We start from the raw sequence: 22,834 nt of genomic DNA, 5'->3' as shown, positions 1-22,834 counted from the left end.
TTCTACAGGAAGTGAAAGACTTGAGGACTAATGTAGCCATTGCTCATGTGATTCTAAAGGCTAGAAAAGAGTCATTATTTCACTAGAAGAAATCCTTTGGGTTTGGCATAGAAAGATCCATGAGATCTGCAAATGAACTCAAGGATGTGCATGAGTTGGTGCAAAAGATTATTGAAATTTTGTTCAACATTTGAAGATCTTACACATAAATTTCTTTGTGTCAACTAATGGAAAGCTCATGGACATTGAGAGGATAAAGTCCAACTTCCTAGCATTTGTCGACAAAGCCATTGACCCCCTCAACTTCCAAGTTTCCAAGATCTAGGAACTATCAACAACGGATATAGTTATAAGGAGAGAAATGGAGAAGTTCCAATCAAGGGTGGCTAGAATTGATGAACTGATGGAAATGCATGACTACTGGATGACTTGAGATGATAATATCCTCATTCAAAGTGTCAAAGAGCTAGATAAAGTAATTGAAGCCATGAAATCTCATAGAGCTAAGTTAGATACTTCTAAGAAGAAATGATGTTCTAATTCTTTTCCAGACGTATGTCATTCTCCTTCTTCTCTTTTCTAATTTTAGCCATTCTTGACATTTTGCTAATCTCTATAACGGACAATGATTCAAGCTTGTCCTATTTTTAGTCTTTCTGTTAAAAGGTTCTTTGCAAAGGAAATCATCCAATGTAACTAGCCATTTTGAGAAGTCCTATAAATTTAATCTTTGATGAAGTTAAAATTTTCTTTGGTAAAATCCCTATAGCTGGGATTATTGTGTGTGACTCTGAGTTCATTTTTAGTTTTGTTGTTCATTTAGTTTAGAATGGAGTATATGGAATGAATGTGTTAACATTGAAATTTGAATGAATGTGAGAGAACTTTGTTTTATTTCTTTCATTCAATAGATTTTATATCTTATTCTCTTCACCATAAGTATGTCTTATTTTCTCTATGTTTTTTGTCATAGTTTGTATGTCTAGTTTAGTTCATCACATAAGGAAGCCAAAAATTAGTGTGTGCAGTAGATGAGGGATAGACAATCTAGGTATTGTTAAAACATCAGCTAACTATGTAATTAGGGAATTACTTATTTCACTATCTTTTCCTTTCTTTCTATTGTCATAGTTAGTTAGTTTTGCATGTTTCCTTTCTTGCCTCTAGGTTGTAATAGATGGTATTTTGTGAGTTAATCCCTCTTATTTACCTAGGTTTTTTAAAGAGTTGATCAACTTGGTTTTTGTATCTTCTACTCTCTGGTTAAGAGCATACCTCCAAAACCTGAAAGACAAATTCATTGCATATCTTCAACTCATAAGAGATTTGTACCTTTCAATTCAAGGGTCTTTGATAGAGTACAACACTGACCCATTCTATTGTTAACTTCTTTATTTTCCATAAGCCATTAGGTATTATAAACCAATATATCAAGGAAGAAAAACTATTTACCAACAAGTGGTTACCTAGGTAACCCATTAAAAGGTGTTTTAATAACTGATAAAATTTCATTAAATGAGAGTAAAATGAATTAATAAGAGTCATTGCTTTTCCTCGCCCATGCCTCGAGTGCTAGTACAATATAGGAGGGGAGAGAGAGGATGTTTGGTTTTGACCTTTCTTCATTAGTATGCGTTGTATATATGAGAGGATACTAGTACCAGATAAAGACACTAGGGGGTTAGAGTCTAGAGTGGCTACTAGGGTAACCTTAGAGTTGGCTCATGCAATGACACTTGCCCACTTACATAGTAGATTTCCTACGTGTCTTTGTCACCTTTGGGTTTAGATGTCATTTATGTCTTGGTACCTTTGAGATATATTGTTTTCACTTTTTCATTGACCTAGATGTAAGATTTGACTTTTGGAATTGATATATGTGTGGGACTTGAGACTATCTCCTTAACACAGTGGGAGTGGGCCATTTAGGTTACACGAGGTTGGCTGGTAGTGCATTTTTCTTATACCATTGAGATTTGATAGTTGGATGTAATTATTGGAGTTCCATGTATTGTATTTCCTTCCTTTTTGATCTTATATCTCTATTGGATGGTTATAATTTATTATATTATATTTAATTATTAGAGATCTTATGAGATGATGTATTTTATTTATGATGTATATTCTTTCAACTTTTCACACCTTATGATTTGTATAGTGAATGCTTATACATTTTGATTCTTGCCAAGTGGCATCTTATATAATTGTATATTTAATAGGATTCATAATTGTAGTTATCCTATGATGTGGGATTTTTGTGTATTGGACTTAGTATTAATAAAACTTATATAAATGTAATTTAATGTCATGGGACCCTTAAGAGAGGTAATCTATTTTGATGGTTGTATGTATGTGAGTGATTGCTTAGATGCTATACTTCACCTATTTTTTAATTTTTATATTTAGAAATAAAATAAAAATTGTTTGACGAACTTAGTGAAATTTTGGTTAATTTCTTTTGGGTTCCTTGTTGGGGTGTTACAAAAACCTTGGTGGGGATGGTATCACAAGATCATGTACTAATATAAATATTCTTTTTTAGAGGATGGACCTTGGTAGGAGTCTATAACAACATTTAATACATTTAAATCCCTATTAGGAGACTTCGAATCCCTATTGGGAGATTCTAACCCTATTAGGAGTTATATCTATCCTATTAGGAGTTGTAGAAGACAACTAGTCCCACCACCTAAATAACTTCGGGTGCAAGGCCAATGAAACCACTGTCCAAATGATTTGTATATTATTCCTTATAGAATAATAGAAATGAATAGTACTTCTCCATCATCTTTCTCTATCCTATCAACTGGACTTCTACTCCATATAATCTTGTAACTAGATCACATAATTCACATTCAATAATCTCTTGGAATGTTTACATGCATTCAGTAAACAATCTACTCCTTTTCACACTTCACATTTGATACAATGATTACCATAATTGATACTTCTCACAAACAAGGAAAACATCTCTCCCTTATACCTTATCTTCAAACTAATTCCTTGAATCAACCTTGAGCCTTTCCCAGTTAATTATAATAAGAGAATTAACTAATTTACAATTAAAATAACACTATCGACTCACAGTCTATGCATTGTCTCACACATGTGATATTAGGGCTTGAATATCTGCTAACATCATCACTAGAATGTCATAAGTCACTAGATGACTATGAATCAATAGATTATATCTCTATTAGAAGATATAATACAAACATCAATACTTGCTTGTTAGGTGCTTTTTCTTTTTACTACTCTATAAATCAAGTACAACTTATATACATCTTAGAATTTCTTGTTGTGCATTGAACCATGTCATTAGGACATAGTGAGGAACATTTCCATGAACACGCATCACTAGACAATCAAAATATTATCCATACAACTAAGATCTATGTCTGCTACTCTATTGATCTTCATAGACTTACTAATATGTTGACATCTGTGACAAAAGCAGTCATGAATACAACATGTCAATACTCTCCAGTGCTTAGGATATTCCCCTAAATGAATATCCTTAGCATTCATGTTAACATACCTTTCTCCATAGAATCCTCTTCTCTCCTTAGGGCCACTCAAATATGTATGAACAATCTCTAGCTTCTCTATAGTAGTAAATTTCTTGTTGGGAAATGATACCTTCTTCTACTTAGCCATGATACATTCTTTGAAAACAATATTAGTAGGCTTCATTAACTTAGGAAAATATCTAACTGCAAACGTTCTACTAACCTTTATAATGTTATCAAAGTTTATATGTAAAAAATTCCTATTCTATAACCAAATCTTATCCACTTTAGTAACCAAACATGTCATCTCAGTGGGATTCAATTGAAATACATTAGCTCTGGATCTTGTACCTATTCCAACTAGCTTACCATTTTTATCTTTTTATAATGTAGGTATTTTATGTGAATTTCAATTGATAACCCTTATCAACCAACTATCCAATACTCAATAAGTTATGATTTAAACCATCAACAAAGTGAACATCATCAATGAACATTAGTTTTTTGATCAAGAGTAATAGATCCTGTCCCTGTAATGTGACACGTTGCATTGTTACCAATTCTAACACTACTTGCATCATGATTCCTGAATTGAACAAAGTTTCTCATATCACTAGTCATGTGATGTCAACATCCACTCTCTATTATCGAATTTGATTTATTTTCAACTGGGGAAACTAGAGTCTTTTCTTCTCTATTTTCTTTATCAAGATCATCTTCTTTTATGGTTACAAATGCTAACTCGTCATCACTTTCACTTTGAACTCTTTCATCAAAATCCTGATCTTTATTTGCATACAAATAATTTGTAGGTCTTCTAGGATTAAACTTTCTCTTATACATATTCTCTCTTATAGGAGATTTAGATGCATATGACCAATTTCATTATAATTTCAACATTTAAAGATATCCTTACCATCGAGTTGTCTTCTTACAAGAAGAGCTATACCTTCTTCAATTTTCCTATCTTCATCAGATCGGGTTCTATTACTACTAGCAAAATCTCCATGAGTGCTTGCACTTCTATATAGACATGGACGAACACTTAAGACACTGAAAGCTCTCTCAACTCTTGTTGATTCTCTAGACTATCTCAAACTAGCTTCTGCTACTTCCAATCTTTTCAAAAAAAAATTCCTGGAAGATTTCGCAGTATAGGGTATTACTAGTCAAATCATCTGTGTTACTTTTTTGAATGGTAGTGTCAAAGTTTTCAAGGTGATCCATAGAACCTCATATTCTTCCTTGGTTCCACCATATGATTTGGTTCATGTAATAATCTTAGATATCCTACCAACATAGCTTCTTATACATTCATCTTCCATCATTTTTGCATCTTGAAAAAAAAAATCCAATTCTACAATCTTATCCTTTTTGTATGTTTATCTTCTTCAAAAGTAGATTCTAATGCTTTCAAAATTTGATGAGATGTTGCTAAAGATTTTACCTAACTGTATTCATTTTTAGGAAGAGATGATAGTAAGGTTTCTCTTGGTCACATATTACACAAGAATAGATCTCTCTCTACTTCATTGCATTCTTCAAGCTTCTCTTCTTTCACACTTTCCTTGTTACCTTTTGTCAAAATCCAATAACCTGGACCCATTCATAGTAGACAAGTCTTCATCTTCTCTTTCAAACTATCATAGTTGACTCCATCAAACTTAGAACTATCCTTTTTGAAATGAGTCATCATTGATCTCCCAAAGATATTAAGTATTTTCTTCAAGGACTGATGCTCTGATACCAATTGCTATAATATATAGTCTACCAATATAACTAAGAGGTGGGGTGAATCAACTATCCAACTATTATCACAATTATTGACCTTATTATATCTTAATCATATGCAAAATATAATAAAAAATTACAATACGATAATCATGCACAATAAAACTAGATATGTTAACTAGGGAAACCCTTGATTAGAAGGAAAACCCTATTGGGGATGGTAGCCACAAGATGATGTACTAATATAAATATTACTTGTTAGAGGATGGACCCTATTAAGAGTCTAAGAAAATATTTAGTACTTATTAGTTCCTATTAGGAGAACTTGAATAAATGTTTGAAGATTTCAACCCTATTAGGAGTTGTGTGAACCTATTTAGGTGTTATAGAAGGCACATGGACCCACTGTCCAAACAAATTCAAGGGAAAGACCAATGAACCCACTTTCCAAATATCTATGTATTATTCCTTGCTGAATAATAGAATTGAACTGTACCACTCCTTCATTTTTCTCTATCTTGTTAACCAGATTTCTTCTCCTTCTGATGCTGATACCAGATCACAAATTTACATCCAATAATCCCTTGGATTTCTTACACATACTTACCAAATACTCTACTATTGTTTGCACTTCCTTGAACACTTCACATACTCATACACTTTACAATAAAGGAAAACACTTTCCTTTATACCAAGTCTTTCAAAATATTTCTTGAGTCATCCTTGAGGCTTTCCTAGTTAATTATAATAGGACCACAATAAGATAATTAATTAATTCACAATCACAATAGTAATTTTGACTTATAGTCTATACAACTTCTCACACATATGACTTCAAGATTTGTGCACTCTCTGACATCATCATGTGACTGTCATCTATCACTTTCTAACTTTGCATCTTAGGATTATATCTTTGTTAGAATATATAATACAATCATCAAAAATTATTTCTTAGGTACTCTAGTTTTGCATTGTTCTCTTTAAATCATGTATATCTTTCATATCTCTTGGACTTACATTATGCACATTTGACCTCGTCATCAGGACACAGTTTAGAACACGTCCTTAACTTCGTGTGACTGAACCATCAAAAAGTTGTTTGTATGACCACAATATATATTTTCTACTTCATAAGTCTTCATAGAAACCATACTATGTTGTCATCAATGACAAACTCTTGAAGGATGCTCCCCTTACTACCATAAACATAGAAACAATAGAAAATGTGAGAAAAAAAATGGACTTCTTATTATTTTCGTAAATGTATAGTTACAAAATTCACATGTACAATATGCTACCCCATATTGGGGCCTTCATTATAGTAATCTGTGAGATTAAGTTGTGAACGACCACCCAAAGTTGTTCTAGACATTGTTCAAGAATTTCTTAAATAGACAATTTTATGTTGCCTGAGAAGGTTCTAGACATTCATTCCTAATACCTAACACCAATAGACCCTAACAATACACATAGAGTCAGCCAAGTATATCTTTGACATTTATTTTAGAAATTTTGGGCAGCCCAACTTTGGAAGGCCATAACTCTCAAACCATCGCTTCGATTGGCTATTATAGCCACTTTTCAGAAATGTCAGCTCCTGATCTATAGGCTCCAAACTAGGTTGTGAAATACCACCCAAAGCTATTCTAGACAATGTTTGGGTCTTTCTTAAATAGGTAATTTTATGCTGCCTGAGAAGGCTTTAGACATTCAAACTTAATACCTAAGGCCAATGGACCCTAACAATATATATATAGACAAAGTTTCTTTAGAGAAAGATGTTGAAGATGAAGGTAATAAATATTTTATAGGTGTATACAGAAATTAGTATGTTCATAACAATGGGAGTTTTAAGAATAATAAAAATTTGACGATTATGAATAAAATGGGAGTCAAAGGAAGTAGATTTGGAAAGCATGAGCAAGGCATGAAGGAGCCCATTCAACCCATTTGAAGGCCAATGTATGAAGACCTAAGATTTGGTAAAAGATAGAGATGTAATGGTGCTTGTAATGGATGTGACACTTGTAGTACAAAAGGTTTAAATAAAACAATTCAAAGTAAAGGATGCATTTCATGTTCCCATTGTAGAAGGGAAGGACATAAAGAAGATACATGTTGGGATCTTCACCCTTGTAACATTTGTGGGTTGAAGATTCATAATGGAAAGTCATGTTGGAATAGAGATTGTGATGGACAATCTATGAAAAATTGTATGAAGATTGATTATGGATGGATCGATGGATCCTATTGGCAAAGGGTGACAAGGATGTTGAGAAGTTTGTACAAACCTCCAAGTTTGCATGTCAAAAGTGATAGTGACATATCAAGGTTCAAATATTTGAGTGAATTGGTTGATGGCTACTTGTTTTGATTAGCACATGGAAGTGTCATGCATCTTCTCTATATAAGAGAAAGGAGGTGAAGACTAAGCCTTATGATCCCTCATGAAAGAAAGCAAGTGAGAATAGATATTTGACTTCTACTAGAATTTCTATGTGAGTCTATAATACTCTAGTAACAAGGAAAGAGAGAAATTGATAAAGAGATGGTTGACTTCTATTAGAAGTACCATGTGAGTTTATAAGACTTTAGTGATAAAAGGTTGTATTGTGAGTTGCATGGACCAGTTTCACTACATGGAGATCAAACTATGAGTTTTGACATCAAGGGGGGTATCTAGAGAACTGATGCCTCACTCCCAAATCCATCATTTATGCAAAATTTGATGCTATTACGATGTTGACAAGATAAAAAGATCATGCAGTGATTTTGTTTGTCATTTGGCAGTTAGGCTAAGTGCCTTGAGACCAAACTATGAGTTTTGACATCAAGGGGGGATACGTAGGGAACTGTTGGTCGAGACTCAGTTCCATTGTCAAATCCCAGTTTAGTGTTAGAATTGAAACAAAGCAAACGATCCATATAAAAAAAAATTACATACATTGATTCTCAATTAGTTGATTGAAATTAGATAATGCATTAAATAATGTATGAAATATAAAATAGACAATTATGTTATGATTATGAGATGCATGTTGAAAGTATGAGATGTAAACAAAAATAGTTGGCTATTTTTAGGAGTTATCATCTCTATATTATAGTGATCTTAGTTTATTGAGTTTATTATGCTGCAAAAGAAAGTGTGGCAGCCATTGTGTAAGAGCTCATGATAGAGGTAATATGTATTTGAAAGCAATTGGACAAAAAATCATTGTTTGTGTGTAAAGTTTTTGTACTCTTTGTCTTTTGTACATTTAAAAACATAAGTATTGTTAGATAGAGTAGGAAAGGAATATTGAGAATCATACTACAGAATAATATTAGTCAACATAATTTTTGGCTATGCCCAAGCACCAGAATAGCATGCATAAGGAACACGACAATATGTCCTATCATTCCAGCAAGTGCCCACTCAAGATGAATCAATTAATTCTCTTGATCCTTTCTTTGTTAATAGAAAAGATAGCTAGGTGATTTCTCAATCTATCAAATATGTTATACAAAAACAAAATATTTTTATTTATCTCTAAATTTGATTACATAGTACAAACTTCTCCACTCTCAATTCCGCAGCTTGTTGAAATAATACATTTTTACTTTTTTTTCGAGTTTACAACCTTCAAAAGACTTTGTCAAACACATTGATCATAAATTGACTCTTCTTGACATATATCAAACTTTAACAATATCAAATATCCAAATTACAAAATTATGCATGAAAAGTTTGGGGGTGCATGTAAACCGGTGGAGAACTGTAGTTACGATGGTGGAACTGTGACTTGAGTATCAGTTGTCAACAATTAATCCTTCTCCTTTGAGTTTGACTAAGGCAATATTTTTGTTTCATAAGGGAATAAAGAGTTTCAACACAGAGAGATGGATTTTTTAATCGACTGTCCAGTTTGATATATTCCCCACTATTAAAGTATGTACTGAATCATACAATGTACCAGGTCTAGGTCATCCTTGAAAAATTATACATTTTCTTCAATGGACATGTCCTCTTTGACTTATTTAGTTCTCTTTTTCTCCATTATTCGGGTCCTAATTTCTATGAAGTGACTCGATTTTCCAGTCCTCCAGTGCTCAACACGATAAGATAAACTTGACTCCTAGGCAGTGCATCAATAAATACTATGGACTTTTCATCAATTTCTCCTGTTAGGAGCATTTGTGACAACGGGCTAACAATTTTCCTTTCGACCTAGTGACTTAGGGGTCTAGAACCATGAACCTACAAAAGCCAAATCAGAGGTTTTGTCAGCCAAAAACTAAATCTTGAGAGTAGTCATTGCACAAATGTAATATTGCAGTGCTTGAATTTTATATATAAGAGACCAGGAACTTATAAATGGTATATACTAAATTCATTTAACTTTTCCTACAAAGGTAACCACTTCAGCTAGTTGGGATAACTAGCCACTACTCCAATAACAACTCAACGCTGATGCACATGCTCGAATGAAATATATTATAATCATATTTAGAATATAAATCTTGGAAGAAATTTCCAACAATTATCATTTGATACACGTTCTCTGGAATGTTTGGTAATTTCTAACTTTGAAAATTTGGAAGAAAACTAGCTTACATTCTATAATAGCCAAGAAGCCATGATGTAAACTAGGTCCTTGGTGTCAATGAAAGGTGACTTTTCCTATTTTTTGATTACTTGTAGGCATAATAAAAAAGGAGTTATTATATATTTTTAGATTACTTTGTTTAAGCTATTTTAGCATGTCCTACATTACTGATGGTCTAAATTTTGTGCAAGCAAGTCAATGCATTTATCGAGATTTGTGTGGTGTGGTACGCTTACATCTACTAATAAACGGTAGTATAATTTTCATTATCGATCCTCAACATTTTATTGAAGGTCAATGGAAGCTAAGCTAGCTTAGATTAAGGTATTTATGTGACGCTACTTTTGGATGAGGACCCTTCTAATGTAAGGCCAAAAAATCAATCTCTGAATAAAAGTAGCTAGGCTTCATTTTTCACCTATTGAATAATAGTTTGGACAAGCATCAAACCATGTAACACAAATTTATATGAAGAGGAAAAATAACCCTCAAAAATAGACATACAGGACCACAATCTTCAGCGACAACAAGATCTAGAGCTGCATCGGAGAGTATCAACGTGAATCCCCTCCTTCCAAGTAGTTCAGTTGCATCTTTCATATGGGATCTGACAACTTTCGTCAGCTCCTTAGTTTGAAGAGGATTAAAAATAACTATCTCATCAAGACTTTCTAATAGTTGTGTCCTAATGTGCTTTCTCACTTGCAATGAAGTTAAAAGATAATTTATCACCAAATCTTTTCTTTAAGCATAAGCAGATCACTTCAGGTAGAGGTACAAGAATTAATAAGAAGCAACTTCTCTTTAATTGTACATATTTGTTGCATCAGTCTCGCCTGGCCAACTTGTAATCTGCATCCAGGTCTTGCAAACAAGTTCTCTAATCCGAGGATGGTTGTCATTATAATGACTGTGCTGGAGAAGTCAACCGTTCAACCATGTCTATCTGTCAATCTACCATTAGCAAGCATCTGAAGAATGATGTCCAGTACAGATACGTGCACCTTCTCTACTTCACTAAATAGAACAACATAGTACGGTCGTCTTCTAATTGTATATGTCAATTTTATGCCCTCTTCATAGCTAATATTTCAGTAGTAATTGGTTAAAACTCAGCTGAAATAATGCTTATTTTGACTACCTAAAAAAGGAAAAATCAATTGGAAAAAGAACAATCTGAGAGAAACCTATTGCAGTGATAGACGACATACCTAGGCAGAGCACCAATAAGCCTAGAAATAGAATTTTGTTCCATGTATTTAGACATGTCAATCTACACTAGTAGCATTTTGTCAACAAATAGTTGTTCCGCAAGAGCCTTTGCAAGCTTTGTTTGGCCAACTCCAGTGGGTCAAAAGAATAGAAAGGATCCAGTAGTTTTATGCACTCTCCCAAGTCATGTCTTTGATGTGACCAAGGCATCCGCAACTGCCTTGACCACTTTGCCTTGCCCAATGACTGTTTCATGCAATCATTCAGCCAAGCCCAGGAGCCATTCCTTATTAGTTCGCATAAGCCTGTTAATAGGAATACCCATCCAATGACTTACCACCTATATGAAACAACAATATATACATGAGTACCAATTACAAGTAGTAAAACTCTCGCATGATTACACGTACCTTTGCAATTTGATGTGGCCCGAAAAAATTTGCATTTGTTTCACAAGGAGCTATTGCCACATCTATCTCTTCAAGTGCCCTGTATCTCAAATCGATGATTGTCACCACATCCATCTGGCTTTCTACCACTTCCAGGGTAGACATCAACTCTTCCTTCTGTTTCCTTAACTGATGGATCTCATTGCATCTTTCTTTGGCACTCTCCAACTATATTTTGAGAGGGATAATCACATCCCTCAAATTTTTAATCTCTTTTCAAACCTTTACAATTGGTAAAATGTGAGTAGTAAGTTCCCATAAATCCCATGGAAAGCCCCCTTGCGAAAAACATAAGGTTTCCTTCCTCATTACAAACATAATTCTCAAGTGACATAGAATTAAAATTGAACTATTAAAAAAAAGAAAAGGAGCATAAATATCAGTACCAACCTCCACCAGCCTAGCCTGCCGTGCTTTATCTTTCTCCTTTTCGGGTGCATGCAGCTTCACTTCTAGTTGAGTAATTTGTTTTTCAAGACTACAAATTTATTTTTGTGCACTATCTAACTGCGCTCTCACATTTATGCATGCTCCATCAAGCAGATCAATTGCTTTGCCAAGAAGATGGTGACCTACTCAGAATCCAAACATGGAAACAATAATGAAACACTTTTACATGAAAGTGCACAAATCATGCATGCATTCTACTCGAAGTAAAATTAAGGTCTCAAGCCTCATCAAGAGTCTAAGAATTTAAAATCAAGACAATAAGTTTACAAGATTATCTGATCAAATCTCATATAATTATGAACTCACTAGTTATATGACAACTGGATAATTGGGCAACAACCTCTAATGCGCTGTCCATGATCCTCACACTATAGTGCCCTTCGTACATTTCTCTAAAATTGTAAAAAATGTTGATGGCGTCAGGCACACTGAGTTCAGCCACAAACACCTAGAAGAAACAGCCAATAAGGTAAACTATTCACAAAGTGGCATATGGCAATGACACAACACAATTATGTTCACAAAAAATAAGCCTATTTTAACTATTTTAACATTTTTAGTCTTCAAATGAGATTTTGTATGTGATATTTAAGCTATCCATGATCTTACAATTAAAAGGAAGCACTAAAACAGAAGTTATAAATTGGCCAACCTACTGGAAATGATGCCTGAACTCATAATTCTTCTTTACACATTTGTTATAGTCATCAAATGTAGTTACTTCGATGCACTTCAGTTGACCGCGAGCAAGCATTTGTGAAAATAAATTATCAGCATCTACTGAACATAAAACAAATCTCTTGGTCAACTAGTTATAGTGATAGCTTTTGATCATGAGTTTTAACTTTTTAATCACAAAGAAAATGCAAAACAACAATACCAAGAATAACTCACAAGATCTAAGAAACAAGTGTAATTTATCTATAAACAATATTATTCTTCCTTGAGTTTTCTCTAAGTCCTCACATGCAGACTTAACACTATCCTCAAAGTTACCCATGCAACCCACTCTAGCTACTAAGGCTCCCATGTCCAACGCTATCAATCTAACCTCCATCAAATTATTGCAACATCCCAAAGAAATTCCATCAATCTCAAAGTTCTCAAAATGCAAGTTCATTACTTCCTAAATAAATTAAAAGAGTTGCAATTTATGGGTTACCTTTTATACATCAAACATTAAGAAAAAGGAAAGAAAAGGTTTTTACTTTTATGTCATAGTCCGTACTTTTATGTCATGTCTTTATGTGGCTATTTAAATCAGTTTTCAAAAATATCGACAAAAAGACAATTTAAAATCTTTTCCTACTTTTATGAAACATATAATTTATAACAAATGAAAATAAACTGTGGAAAAGGAAAGGGTTGGAAATAAGCAGCAACTACTTATTGAAATTGGATCTTTTCTATAAAAAAAATTAAAAATTATTTTTAAAAGAATATTTATAAATCTTCCTACAAACAAACATTATCCTCAACAAATCTAACCACAAAAAGGTGAGCAGTTCCTAGTAGCAAAAATAAGCTAAACAACTACATTTAATCTAGAAGTTAAATCTCAACCTGGACAACTTACTTTGGCAAGTCCCCTCTCACAATTCATTGGGCCAGCCCATCTACCACTGATGTCTTACCAACACCATCCTCTCCAATCAGCAGGGGATTGTTCTTCGTCTCCCAACAAAGAATTTTAATGATATGCTCTATTTCATCATCTCTACCGATCACTGGACCAAGCTTCCCTGTGTCCTCTAGAAGGTCACGACAATATGCCTTGAGGGCAGAAAAATTGTTTACATTTGAAAAGAGGTCCTCTGGTATATTCATAGGGTCCCCCTCCCTCTTCACTTTAAATTTTACATTCGCAGGGTCCACACCTACTTCCTTGAAGCACCCGATAATTTGTAGGTCTTGTAATAGACCAACAACCAGGTGGTGCACTATAAAAATATGGTCATCATTTTTCTTCCTCATGCTTTGTACACTTCGGATACAATTTGTAACAATAGTGCTTCGAGGGATTTCATGTGTAGTGGAGCCGGAGCAATTAATAGGTAAACATTGTAGGTAGTGATATAGAACTCTCTTGACCGACTCGACTACTTCGTCTCCACCAAGAGTACTTGACAAGATTACCTGTCTTAGTAGTCCACGCTTATCCTTGCTAAGGGCAATGGCCAGGTGAACTATTGTAACTTGTGCATGGCCAATTGTACGAGCCAACTCCACACTTGCTGCTATAGCTTCGTTTGTTTTGTTGGAACATCTTTCTAGATTCATGATATTGGGTTTTAGAGAATTTCTCTAAGGCTACAGGGTGAAAGAAATAATGATATAGGTATATAGGCTTCTTGAGAGAGCTTCTGGTTCTACAAACACCAATACCGATATAGGTATATATGGCCTTCTTGACGGTGATAGTAATATATGTATACAACATTCTGGACAAAGATTTTGCCTCTGCAATTTCCTTCCTAGACAAGATTTTTTTGCTAAAATAAATTGATTTTACAAAATCCATTTCAAATTCTGACAAATTATGGGTGCTTAGTAAATTACCAGGATTCAAATTATCCAAACTATCAGAATTCACTCTCTAATAATTTCACACTTTTATAGAGGATCTATGCGGAATTTTTTCACTTGAAATAGTCCAGATCAAATATGCACTATTTCAAATAATACTTAGTCATTTATGGAATTACTATCAAATGCGTATCGTGCATCACACTATGTAATTAATGAATAGAGTCGTATAACCATTGGATATATTCCTTCTTATCGTAATCTCTATCATGTCATTGCATAGTTTCAAACAACTAGTGGCTAGCAGCCATCATTTTGCAATACATCCACTACTCTCTTTCACCAAAATGTGTGTCACGGCCCTTTCAACTATTGCATGTCAAAATGATTGTTTCACAATTGGTTACTGAAATGAAAATCTATAAGGGGAGGGGGCATTATGAAGAATTAATTAAATCAAATTAAAAAGTCTAAAAGTTAAATTATTTATATAATTATAAAAAAATTACATACAGAATAACTCTTTAGACAAAAACAAGAAAAGATGAATGCTCTATATCAATTCCATTCGTTCTTAGAATCTATATCAATTCAACCCATCTTAGAAAAACAATTATTCATCTACTATACTTTTAGAGTGTAGACTTCTTATTGAACATCCATCTCACACAAATAAAAAAATGAGCACATTAAAATATCAAATACTAATCAGAAAACCATTCACTGAAAATATACGAAAACATACTACTCAAATTTCAAAAGAAATTTATGTATTACTTATTCTCTAATTTTATCACATGAGTGTCGTAATTTATAAAACTTAGAGAATCCTATAGCTCAAAATGTTTCTAGTTGATCAATTGAATTAATGAATTCTTTTTCTTGCCTTTGATACCCATCTAGAATAAGACAATGTAGAAAGTGTACTTAATTTCAATCAAATGAAATATCATCTAAACTATGAACTCTGTGAAACTTAGTAAATAATTCTGAAGGTAAGGGTGCTCTAATGTTGCTGAGATTATAGACTACATTATCTCCATTTAAACTTTTCCCTCTATAGCATGGCATAACGTGTGATAATTTGGTTAGCAAATTCCAGATGTGTAGAGGCTATCACTCCCTTATGACATAGGAAGTCAAGTGAGCTTTTTTTTAAAAACAAATTTGCAAATCTTTAAAGTTATTCATGCCTTCATCACTAAAATTATTTAGCTATGACCTACCTTATATTTTTTTCTCTATTAAACTTGACTTACCAAAACACATAAATTGAAATTTTGTTGCACCAACATCTACCATCTACTACAACTTGATATTACACTAGATATACCCAAGTGGAGCATGGATAAGTCTTGAATCATCGCTTGGATAGCTATTCTACTCCATCTTGCTAATTATTGCCACACCCTACAGACTATGGATCAATCCTTCAGTTTGCTAACTAATTTCATGCACTTTTCTTTCAAGAATTTCATTTTTAAAGGGATCATCTTCTCCATCAAATCACCAATCTCCTTATGTATTTCATAGAAAACTCCCTTGCAAAACCACTATGATTCAACCAACATTACTTTAAATAAACTAGCAACATCTATTTAACCCTTATAACATCAATTTAGTTTAAATAAACATACCCCTTTGTCAATTTGAAGTCAACCAATTATATTAACAACCACTCAGATTTAAACATAAAGATATGAATCAAACAAATAAAAATTAGAAATGTCACTCATCAACACGAAAAACCAAATGTAGTTCATCAATAATCAAAACAAAAAATTCCACCTCCTTCCATAAATAATTAAATCGAATATCAACGTCACCTATGCATGTCACCCCAGCTACTCAGGTAAGCCTATTTTCACTTCTATCAAACTTTTTGGAAGTTGCAGCAAAATTAGAAACTTTTATGAATTTCCATAATCCAATAACAGAGGAGCTAAAGAAGTAAATAGTCGCAGCAGCAATGGATTCTAGGTAAAATTTTACTATTATTCGATTACTTGTAGGCATAATAAAAAAGGAGTTTTGATATATTTTTAGATTACTTCATTTAAGTTATTTTAGCACGTCCTAGATTACTAATGGTCTAAATTTTGTGCAAGCAAGTCAATGCGTTTATCAGGATTTGTGTAGTGTGGTATGCTTACATCTACTAATAAACGGTAGTATAATTTTCACTATCAATCCTCAACATTTTATTGAAGGTCAATGGAAGCTAAGCTAGCTTAGATTAAGGTATTTATGTAACTCTACTTTTGGATGAGGACCCTTCTAATGTAAGGCCCAAAACTCAATCTCTCAATAAAAGTAGCTAGGCTTTAGTTTTCACCTATTGAATAATAGTTTGGACAAGCATCGAACCATGTAACACAAATTTATATGAAGAGGAAAAATAATTCTCAAAAATAGACATACAGGACCATAGTCTTCGATGAGAACAAGATCTAGAGCTGCATCAAAGGCTATCAAGGTGACTCCCCTCCTTGCAAGAAATTCAGTTGCATCTTTCATATGGGATCTGACAACTTCCGTCAGCTCCCTAGTTTGTTGAGGATTAAAAATAACTATCTCATCAAGACTTTCTAATAGCCGTGGCCTGATGTGCTTTCTCAGTTGCAATGAAGTTAAAAGATAATTTATCACCAAATCTTTTCTTTCAGCATAAGTAGATCACTTTGGGTAGTGGTACAAGAAAGAATAAGAAGCAAGTTCTCTTCAATTGTACATACTTGTTGCATCAGTCTCACCTGGCTAGCTTGTAATTGGCGTCCAGGTCTTGCAAACAAGTTCTCTAATCAGAGGATGGTTGTCATTATAATGACTGTGCTAGAGAAGTCAACCGTTCGACAATGTCCATCTGTCAATCTACCATTAGCAATCATCTAAAGAATGATATCCAGTACCAATACGTGCACCTTCTCTACTTCACTAAATAGAACAACACAGTATGGTCATCTTCTAACTTTATCTATCAATTTTTTGCCCTCTTCATAGCTAATATATCGGCAGTAATTGGTTAAAAAATAGCTGAAATAATGCTTATTTTGATTAACTAAAAAAGGGAAAATCAATTAGAAAAAGAGCAATATGAGAGAAACCTATTGGAGTGATAGATGACATACCCAGGCAGAGGACCGATAAGCCTTGAAACAGAATGTTGTTCCGTGTATTCATGCATGTTAATCTGTACTAGCAGGTTTTTGTCATCAAACAGTTGTTCTACAAGAGCCTTTGCAAGCTCTGTTTGGTCGACTCCAGTGGGTCCAAAGAATAGAAAGGATCCAGTGGTTTTATGTGCTCTCCCATGTCCTTTCTTTGATCTGACCAAGGCATTGACAACTGCCTTGACTGCTTCTTCTTGCCCAGCGACTGTTTCATGCAAGCATTCAGCCAAGCCCAGGAACCGTTCCTTATCATTTCGCATAAGCTTGTTAATACGAATACTCGTCCAATGACTTACCACCTGTATGATAGAGCAATATATCCATGAGTACCAATTACAAGTAGTAAAAATCTTGCATGATTACACATACCTTTAAAATTTGATGTGGCCCGACAAACTCTACATTTGTTTCACAATGAGCTATCGTTGCATCTATCTCTTCAAGTGCCTTGCATCTCAAATAAGTGATTGTCGCCACATCCATCTGGCTTTCTGCCACCTGCAAGGTAGACATCAACTCTTCCCACTGTTGCCTTAATTGGCAGATCTCATTTCCTCTTTCTTTGCCACTCTCCAACTGTATTTTGAGAGGGATGATCGCATCCCTCAAATTCATAATCTCTTTTTGAACCTATATGATTGGTAAAATGTGAGTAGTAAGTTCCAATAAATCCCATGTAAAGCCCCCTTGCAAACCACACAAGGTTTCCTTCCTCATTGCAAACATAATGCTCAAGCGAGATAGAATTAAAATTGAACTATTGAAAAAAGAAAAGGAGCGTAAATATCAGTACCAACCTCCACCAGCCTAGCCTTCCTTTCTTTATCTTTCTCCTTTTCGGGCGCATGCAGCTCAACTTCCAGTTGAGTAATTTGTTTTTCAAGACTATGAATTTCTTTTTGTGTACTATCTAACCACGGTCTCACATTTATGCATGCTACATCAAGCAGATCAATTGCTTTGCCAGGAAGATGGTGACTTGCTCAGAATCCAAACATGGGAACAATAATGAAACACTTTTACATGAAAGCGCACAAAAAATGCATGCATTCTTCTTGAAGTAAAATTAACCTCTCAAGCCTCGTCAAGAGTCTAAGAATTTAAAATCAAGACAATAAGTTTACAAAATTATCTGATCAAATCTCATATATTTGTGAACTTACCAGTTATATGACAACTAGATAATTGGGAAACAACCACTAATGCACTGTCCATGATCCTCACACTATAGTGCCCTTTGTACGTTTCTCTCAAACTGTGCAAAATGTTGATGGCATCAAGTACACTGGGTTCATCCACGAACACCTACAAGAAACAGTCAATACGGTAAACTATTCACAAAGTGGCATATGGCCATGGCATGACACAATTACTTTTGGAAAAAATAAGTTTATTTTAACTATTTTATCGTTTTTAGTCTTCAAATGAGATTTTGTATGTGATATTTAAGCTATCCACGATCATACAATGAAAAGGAAGCACTAAAATAAAAGTTATAAATTGGCCAACCTACTGGAAATGATGCCTGAACTCAGAATTCTTCTCTACACATTTGTTATACTCATCAAATGTAGTTACTCCGACACACTTCAGTTGATCACGAGCAAGAATTTGTGTAAATAAATTATCAACATCTACTAAACATAACACAAATCTCTTGGGCAACCAGTTATAGCGATAGCTTCTGATCATGAGTTTTAACTTTATAATCATGAAGAAAATGCAAAACAACAATAACAAGAATAACTCACGGGATCCAAGAACCAAGTGCAATTTATCTATAAACAATATTACTCTTCCTTGAGTTTTCTCTAAGTCCTCACATACAGACTTAACATGGTCCTCAAAGTTACCCACTCAACCCACTCTAGCTACTAAGACTCTCATGTCCAATGCTATCAATCTAACCTACATCAAATTACTGCAACATCCCAAAGAAATTCACTCAATCTCAAAGTTCTCCCAATGCAAGTTAATTACTTCCTAGATCAATTACAAGAGTTGCAATTTATGGGTCACCTTTTATATAAAAAACATTAAGAAAAGGGAAAGAAAAAGTCTGTACTTTTATGTCATGTCTTTATGTGGCTATTTAAATTAGTTTTCAAAAATATTGCTAAAAAGATAATTTAAAATCTTTCCTACTTTTATGAAACATATATTTTATAACAAATGAAAATAAACTGTGGAAAAAGAAAGGGTTGGAAATAAGTAGCAACTACTTATTGAAATTGGATATTTTCTATAAAAAAAAATTAAAAATTGTTTTAAAAATAATATCTATAAATCTTCCTACAAAAAAACACTATCCTCAACAAATCTAACCACAAAAAGATGAGCAGTTCCTAGTAGCAAAAATAAGCTGAACAGCTACATTTAATCTAGAAATTAAATCTCAACCTAGACAACTTACTTTGGTAAATCCCCTCTCACAATCCATTGGGCCAGACCCTCTACCACTGATGTCTTACCAACATCATCCTCTCCAATTAGCAGGGGATTGTTCTTTGTCTTCTGGCAAAGAATTCTAATGATATTCTCTATTTCTTCATCTCTGTCGATCACTGGACCAAGCTTCGCTATGTCTTCTAGAAGTTCGTCACTATATGCCTTGAGGGAAAGGAAATTGTTTACATTCAAAGTGAGGTTCTCCGGTACATTCCTAGGGTCCCCCTCCCTCTCCACTTGAAATTTTACATTCGCAAGGTCCACGCCTGCTTCCTTGAAGCATTCGATAATTTGTAGGTCCTGCAATAGACCAACAACCAGGTGGTGCACCACCAAAATATGGTCATCAATTTTTCTTCCTTGCGCTTTGTGTGCTACGGATACAATTTTTAACAATAGTGCTTCGAGGGATTTTGTGTGCACTAGAGCTGGAGCCATTAACAGGTAAACATTCTAGGTAGTGATATAGAACTCTCTTGACTAACTCCACTGCTTCATCTCCACTAGGGATACTTGACAAGATTACCTATCTTGGCAGTCCATGCTTATCCTCGATGAGGGCAATGGCCAGGTGAACTGTTGTAACTTGTGCATGGCCAATTGTACGAGCCAGCTCCACACTTGCTGCTATAGCTTCATTTTTTTTGTTGGAACATCTCTCTAGATTCATGATATTGGGTTTTAGGGAATTTCTCTAAGGCTATAGGGTGAAGGAAATAATGATATAGGTATACAGGCTTCTTGAGAGAGCTTATGCTTCTGCAAATGCCAATGCTGATATAGGTATATATGGCCTTCTTGATGGTGATAACAATATATGTATACGACATTCTGGACAGAGATTTTGCCTCTACAATTTCCTTCCTGGACAAGATTTTTTTGCTAAAATAAATTGATTTTACAGAATCCATTGCAAATTTTGACAAATTATGGGTGCTTAGTAAATTGCTAGGATTCAAATTATCCAAACTGTCAGAATTCACTCTATAATATCTTCACACTTTAATAGAGGATCTATTCAGAATTTTTTCACTTGAAATAGTCTAGATCAAATATGCACTATGTAATTACTGAATACAATCGTATAACCATTGGATATATTCCTTCTTATCAAAATCTCTGTCATGTTGTTGCAAAGTTTCAAACAATTGGTGGCTAGCAGCCATCGTTTTGCAATACATCCACTACTCTCTTTCACCAAAATGTGTGTCATGGCCTTTTCAACTATTGCATGTCAAAATGATTGTTTCACGATTGGTTACTAAAATGAAAATCTATAGGGGGAGGGGGCATTATGAAGAATTAATTAAATCAAATTAAAATTATAAAAATTAAATTATTTATATAATTATAAAAAAATTACATACAGAATAATTCTTTAGCAATCTCAAAGTTCTCCCAATGCAAGTTAATTACTTCCTAGATCAATTACAAGAGTTGCAATTTATGGGTCACCTTTTATATAAAAAATATTAAGAAAAGGGAAAGAAAAAGTCTGTACTTTTATGGCATGTCTTTATGTGGCTATTTAAATTAGTTTTCAAAAATATTGCTAAAAAGATAATTTAAAATCTTTTCCTACTTTTATGAAACATATATTTTATAACAAATGAAAATAAACTGTGGAAAAAGAAAGGGTTGGAAATAAGAAGCAACTACTTATTGAAATTGGATATTTTCTATAAAAAAAAATTAAAATTTGTTTTAAAAATAATATATATAAATCTTCCTACAAAAAAACATTATCCTCAACAAATCTAACCACAAAAAGATGAGCAGTTCCTAGTAGCAAAGATAAGCTGAACAGCTACATTTAATCTAGAAATTAAATCTCAACCTAGACAACTTACTTTGGTAAATCCCCTCTCACAATCCGTTGGGCTAGACCCTCTACCACTGATGTCTTACCAACACCGTCCTCTCCAATTAGCAGGGGATTGTTCTTTGTCTTCTGGCAAAGAATTCTAATGATATGCTCTATTTCTTCATCTCTGCCGATCACTGGACCAAGCTTCGCTATGTCTTTTAGAATTTTGTGACTATATGCCTTGAGGGAAGGGAAATTGTTTACATTCAAAGTGAGGTCCTCTGGTACATTCCTAGGGTCCCCCTCCCTCTCCACTTGAAATTTTACATTCGCAAGGTCCACGCCTGCTTCCTTGAAGCATTCGATAATTTGTAGGTCCTACAATAGACCAACAACCAGGTGGTGCACCACCAAAATATGGTCATCAATTTTTCTTCCTTGCGCTTTGTGCGCTACGGATACAATTTTTAACAATAGTGCTTCGAGGGATTTCGTGTGCACTAGAGCTAGAGCCATTAACAGGTAAACATTCTAGGTAGTGATATAGAACTCTCTTGACTAACTCCACTGCTTCATCTCCACTAGGGATACTTGACAAGATTACCTATCTTGGTAGTCCACGCTTATCCTCGATGAGGGCAATGGCCAGGTGAACTGTTGTAACTTGTGCATGGCCAATTGTACGAGCCAGCTCCACACTTGCTGCTATAGCTTCATTTTTTTTGTTGGAACATCTCTCTAGATTCATGATATTGGGTTTTAGGGAATTTCTCTAAGGCTATAGGGTGAAGGAAATAATTATATAGGTATATAGGCTTCTTGAGAGAGCTTATGCTTCTGCAAATGCCAATACTGATATAGGTATATATGGCCTTCTTCATGGTGATAACAATATATGTATACGACATTCTGGATAGAGATTTTGCCTCTGCAATTTCCTTCCTGG

General features: G+C 34.0%; 1 pseudogene; it reads right to left on the bottom strand.

Annotated features, from left to right (window-relative positions):
- Window positions 1-22,404, bottom strand: part of LOC149570504 (chaperone protein ClpB1-like) — a 64,309-nt pseudogene extending 41,905 nt beyond the window's left edge.
- Window positions 22,405-22,834: the final 430 nt, after the last annotated feature.

The sequence above is a fragment of the Cupressus sempervirens genome, chromosome 3 (genome assembly GCF_028749045.1).
Source record: "Cupressus sempervirens isolate cs-2001-9-10 chromosome 3, ASM2874904v1, whole genome shotgun sequence".
NCBI classification, from domain to species: Eukaryota; Viridiplantae; Streptophyta; class Pinopsida; order Cupressales; family Cupressaceae; genus Cupressus; species Cupressus sempervirens.
Note: the sequence above shows the minus strand (reverse complement) of the source record. Positions and strands in the feature narration are given on the sequence as shown.